We start from the raw sequence: 6,487 nt of genomic DNA on the forward strand, positions 1-6,487 counted from the left end.
GATAGTGGCAGTGACGCAGATGAATGATTCTGATTGACTCCGCCCCCAATTAATCGTCTAATCTGCTTTCATCATCACTCGGCGTAAAGAGATGCAAAGAAAGAACTCGTCAGTCGCCGTTTGTCACGTCTGAATCGCACGACCTTCAGTCGACCTTCTGAAGGGAAAAAAAAAAAAAAAAATCACCGCGGGGCTGAATCTGACAGAATGAGTCACTTTTGCGCTTCAATCCAATCAGCAGGTCCAATCAATAGAATGTTTGTCATAATTTACCTCATTTCCGTGAAAACAAAACATCCATTTTCTCGCTTATTCATTGGGGGAAAATCTGGAACTTTAGGTTGGGAAGTCAGTTGGAGGAGTTCCAGCATCGTCCTGCCGCCTGCCGCACCGGTCGCGCACCATCGATTGTCCAATAAAAGCAAAGACGGACTCACGGGGGAGTTGCGAGGGGCGGAGCCGACACAACTGGCCCCTTTGTGACATCACACAGGGGCCAGGCTCCCAGAACAGACTTTTCATTGGCTGTCAGTCTGGAGACTCGCACTCTGTGCAACGTGGGACCGTCCGGAGCTCCGTGAGCTCCGTGAACACGGCTCCTCGGACAAGAGAGACGTGAACTTCTCACCAGCACCAGCAGACAGAGCGGGTGAGGAATGGTGGGAGGGGCGGGGGGTGAGGGTGTGTGTGTGTGTGTGTGTGTGTGTGTGGGTTGGGGGGGCAGGCTGCTGATGAATGAGCAGAACGACGGCTATTTGGAGCCACTTGACTCCGGCTCACCGAGCTCGGCTGCAGCTGTCAGCGACAACTGCTGCTCAAGTCAGTGAGCAACACACACACACACACACACACACACACACACACTCATGAATGTAGTGTGTCCTGTCAGGGCATGTCAGTTGCAGTGAAAAGTCAAACTGAAATGAAAAACTCGACTGAACTCAAGTAGAGCCTCGACTTTTAACCACGTTTGTGCATTTTGATTCTTCCGGCCGTCGCTTTAAAGCAGAATTCTGTTCATTCTATGTTGAAGTGTCCAGTCGGTCCAGTCAGCAGGCTGCTGCAGTCACTTTGCAGTTTAAGGTGATGGACGTGTGAAACGGAGCCCGAGGATTTGGGAAAGATTCCCACTGTCAAAGTGCAAATTGTTAAAAGTTAAAATCACATTTTTTTTTTTTCCATTTTTCACTTTTTCTTTTTTTTTTTTTTTTTGGACAAAAACGTGGTTTTCTCCTGCGCAGGGAGGAGCTTTGACCTCCTCTCTGCTCACATCCTTGACACGAGCACACAAAAAGAGAGGGAACAAAGATCCCTTTCAGTCAGAAGATGAAATGATGCTGACCTGTTTGTGTTCTTCAGTGGAGGAGTTGAACTCCTTCCCTCCTTCCTGGCGGCTTTGGAACACACAGCGACAGATGTGAGTGTTGCTGTCTCTCTGACCTTAAACTGTCCACATTAGAGAGAGAAAAATTGAATGAAAAAAAATTCTTTTTAGATTCAAAAAGAAAAATTTTAGATTGTGACTGCTGAGAAAAGAGGAAAGAGAGAGAGAGAGAGAGAGAGAGAGAGAGAGAGAGAGAGAGAGAGAGAGAGAGAGAGAGAGAGAGAGAGAGAGAAAAAAAAAAGCTTTCCTCGTCCCAAATGTGAACATTTTCAATTTCGCCAAGGTTTTGCGCACAGCAACTTCACCGTTTTTTTTTTTGTTTTTTTTTGTTTTTTTTTGACGCTGCAGGCACAAAGATGTTCAGACGGAGGGAAATTCATTTTTTAGGGTTCAACTCAATCTGGATCTTCTGTCTTTTGTTTGCACGTCTTCTGTCCACAGCTTTAATTTCACGGTGTTTTCTACGTGACGAGGGATTTTCTTCTTTTTTTGTTATGAAAAGACTCGGAAATACACGAGTTCCCACGTCAAGAAAGAGAATCAGGAGTTGCTGGTGAGAAGGTCCGAGTGGAGCCGAGGCAGCTGCTGCTGGAAGCCCACTGGTGACCCGATGATGGACGAGAGGAGGGTGGAGCCCCACTCATAGACATGGACACCTCCCTCCACCACCACCACCACCACCTCCACCTCCTTCTTCTCCTCCACCACCTCCCTCCTCCACCACTTCCTCCTCCTCCACCTTCTTCTCCTCCACCACCTCCCTCCACCACCACCACCTCCTCCTTATCCACCACCTTCTCCTCCTCCTCCACCTTCTTCTCCTCCATCACCTTCTTCTCCACCACCACCTCCTCCTCCACCTCCCTCCTCCACCACCTCCCTCCTCCACCACTTCCTCCTCCTCCACCTTCTTCTCCTCCACCACCTCCTCCTCCACCACCTCCCTCCACCACCACCACCTTCTCCTCCTCCTCCACCTTCTTCTCCTCCACCACCTTCTTCTCCACCACCACCTCCTCCTCCGCTGCCTCTACCACCTCCTGCAAGTCTCCCTCCACTCCCTCCACCTTCCTCTCCACCTCCACCCCTCCCTCTCCCACTTTCATCCCCTTCCCCAACCTCCTCCACTCTGTCCCCCACCTTCTCCACCTCCACCTCCTCCTCCACCTTCACCTCCTGGGCTCATTGCGTCGTTGTATGAAGTGATTTTGGCGAGGAGAATAATAGGGGGGGGAAATGATTTTTTTTTTTTTTTAAATAAAAATCCCAGCATTTTTCCACAAAGCCGAGAGTTGATTCTGCTCTCCAGCAGCAGAATGGGAGGACGCGGGACGGGCCGCTAATTGAAACGCCGGTGTTGAGGTTAAGGACGAGAGGCGTCCTTTAATCAGTCGCAGAAAGAGAAGCGGTGCACAAATTCAACACCTTCTCCTCACAAAAATAAACAAAAAAATGAAAGGGCCTGATTAACTGAAGTGCTCGTCTTTGTGCGCGTCAGTGTTTCAGCGTCTCGGAACGCCGAGTCGCTGGCTGGACAATCAAACAGCAGCTGGACCGTTTTGTGGCCCTTTTACCTTCTTTTTTTTTTTATTGTGAGTGTGTTTTCACACACACACACACACACACACACACACACATAAATATATTTCAAAACCATTTCTAATGTTTCCTCACAACATGTTTATAGATTGGGGTTCCTTTCTCCTTTATTACTAGAAATTAAATATAAAAGAGCAAGAATTAGAATTTATTTTATACAATATTTTTCATCATCCCCCCCCCCCAAAAAAAAACCCTCTGGATCTCCAGAACACAGCGTATTTGGCCCATATGTTTACAGCATTCTATAAAAAACTTATACTTGAGCGTGTGCTCATTCATCTGGGTGTGGCGTCAGCGCCCTTTGTGACATCACAAAGGTCTGATTTAGCGTGTTAGCACTAAGTGGAGGAAAGTGAAGGAGTTTTCTGCAGATCAGTGACAAAAAAAAGAGACGGATGGGAAATTGATGTTTTCAGAAGGCCGACGCCTCTCCGTCCTCCGTCACCACAGAGCCATTAGCGTCAACTTGGCCTCTCCCCCCTCCGACGTCTGTCAGGCCCGTTCAAAACTCCCCGTCGACTGGCCAGGAACGCCGGGACCGTTAATTCCTCTAAGCTCTGCAGCAACTTGCTACCGCGTTCAGCGCACATTAGCGACGACGCGCTCATTCCCTCTCAGATAAACAGGCTGGCTGCCGGCCACACACACACACACACACACACACACACACACACACACACACACACACACACACACACACAGACTAGCGGTGGCATCTTTTCATGAGGAGATCATTTCATTATCGCTGCTGCGAGATCTGATCTGACCCGATCGGAAGCGTCGGGACTGCAGGGGCAACGCCTCATTTGAACTGTAGGGGGCAAATGAGACCCCCTACAGCGCCTCCTGCTGCCGGGGAAAGCGATCCCTCGCCAGCCACCTGACCTCCCGCCGTTCTCACTCCTTCATCCCCCTTTCAGCTCATTGTTTTGCTTTTTACGCCACATTTGCCTGCTGAGTGACTCAAACGGACGGCGTCTCCAGCGGCGCTGCAGCTGTTTTTCAGCAGGAAACTCATCTCGTCCGGTCTCGTCCGGTCTGGTCGACGGCGAGTTCGGACGCGTCCCTGGGATTTTCCCGTCGGAGCGTCGAGGAAGTGGAAAATGGAAAATGGAAAATGGAAGCTAAAATATTTATCTTTTGTCAATGAATGAGAAGAAACATTTGGGTTGAAGTGACGCTGCAAACAGATTTCCATCAGCTGTTGGTTAAACAGCCACAGACAGAAATCGAGAGCTGATTAGAATAATCCAGAATAGACGGCAGCCCTTTATTGCATTATAAAAGTCAGATTTACACATTTCTTTTTTCTACAGAGGATTTTCTCTGTTTTGCTGCAGCAATTCAAATATTAAATTCCAACCCCAGATTAAAATACCAAAGAATAAGTCACACAAAGACCAACAAAGATGTCAACAAACAAGACAATTTAATTTCACGTAATATTGGAAGAAAAAACAACCGTCAGCAGACTGTGGAGAGAGAAGAGGCTGTTCTGAAGTCGACCCTCCTCGCCCATATTCATTTCCCTCTTCAAGATGCAACAAAAGCGTCCACTTCCACCTCCCACCCTCCCCCCCCCACCACATCCCTCCATCCCTCCATCCCTCCGTCCCTGATCCCTGCAGTCAGAGCGCGTCGCGGCTAAGTGAGGCTATCGGCTTTCGTCCTCGGCCCCGCGAGCGTTTGCAGGAGAGACGGAGCGGAACGGCCCTTTAACAAAAAGCTCTGCGACTCCTCCCACTCCGTTCTGCAACATTCCCTGCATTTTCCATCGTTTTGTCAGAGTGCGGCGAGGGGGCGAGAAGAAAGACAAGCGAGTGAAAGGAAAGAGGACGAGATAGAGGACGATTTCGCCAAACAACTGATCTCAGTCCCATTGCTGCTGCAGCAGTTCCATTATTATTATTTTTTTTTTTACACGCATGCTTCTTGAAATGTTGCGATGGAAAAAAAACCAAACATCTTGGATATACAGCTTTTAAAACCACGGCCGAGCCACGACGAGGCCCAAACACTGCGGCAGACGCTGCAGCGACAGACGCCGCATCAAAATAAATCATCCGGCCGTTGTTGTGTTACTCACCCGACCACAATAACACAACAAATGTGTTTCCAGTTTGAGTGTGTCTGGGCTCCAGCCAATCAGATGGAGTTGTGTTTACCGCCCACGTGACTCCCCTGTTTGCACTGGTATCCACCAGTGGCCAAGTGGAAAGTGTTGACGAATCTCCCGGCAACGCGGCACAATTTTTCGATTGATTTCTTTAAATAAGTCATTCATTTCATTCATTCAGTCAATCACTTAAACAAGGAACCCAAACTCTGTCACAGAAACCACTGATGTGTGTTCCGTCCACGGAGGTTTAGTCCTGCTGAGGACCTGCAGGGAGCCGGTTTGTTTTGGTCGTACGTGCAGCATCAGTCTAGGACAGCGGTGGGCAAACTCTCTGACTGGTGGGGCCACAGTGGGTTCTGAAATTTGACAGGGGGCCCTAGAAATATGTATGAGGGATATGTAGAAAACATATCATGTAGCTTTAATGTCAAGTTCCAACAAAATAAATGTCTTTGCAGGCCCACTGTATTTATCTCTTTATTGAAATGACTCTTAAAACACTGGAAAAATAGATAATGGATGAACTACAGCTATTTTATGACTTGCCTACCATTAATATCGATCGGGGGGGATTAAAAAGCTTAATGGGCCTCATACGGCCCGCAGACCGTAGTTTGCCCATGCCTCATCTAGGACAACTAATGGTGAAATTGTTGGTTTTTACCATGCCCTCCTTTGTTAAAAGAAGAAAAAAAAAAGAATAAAAACAATACAGAGGTAAAATGTGGATGTCTGCCAGTGTCTTTTTTTTTGTTGTTCAATTTTTTGCTTTGTTGCCGTTTTTGCAGCCAATGACGGTGAAGCAAAGAGGCATTTTTGGACATCAGTGGCGAGTGGGATTAAGTATCGCCTCTTTCAGACGTCAACAAAATGAAGAGAGAGAGAGAGAGAGAGAGAGAGAGAGAGAGAGCTGTGGACCTCTGGACGGCTGGCAGGTAACGCTAAACAAACACAGTCTTACCTGGACAGGTAACCTGAGAGCAACACAAGCCCATTTCCTGCCAGAGTCCCACAAACGATTAGCTTCCACTCACACCTGAGGCCTCAGGTGTGAGAGTGTGTGTGTGTGTGTGTGTGTGTGTGTGTGTGTGGAGTGATTGTTGAGGTGTGAAGACGAGCCAATCTGGCCGGTCAGGTGATCCAGTGTCCATCAGATGGAGAGCCGGTGGGGGAGGGGCGGGGGGGTGGGGGGGGGTCACTGGGATCCGGAATCTCTTTTGTCCGGATTGGTTTTTCCGTGACGTCGGCCGGCAGCGGCGGCCCGCAGGCTGAGGATCAGGGGATCATTGGTTCAAATCCCGTAAATCCCACAACCTGTGGGGGGATGTTTGAGTTTGGAATTAAAGCCTTTAAATCTTTAAAGTAACAGGCCTGAGGGGGGG

The sequence above is a fragment of the Nelusetta ayraudi genome, unplaced genomic scaffold, assembly GCF_046127955.1.
Source record: "Nelusetta ayraudi isolate G7.1 ecotype Tasmania unplaced genomic scaffold, CSIRO-AGI_Nayr_v1 ptg000140l, whole genome shotgun sequence".
Taxonomy (NCBI): Eukaryota; Metazoa; Chordata; class Actinopteri; order Tetraodontiformes; family Monacanthidae; genus Nelusetta; species Nelusetta ayraudi.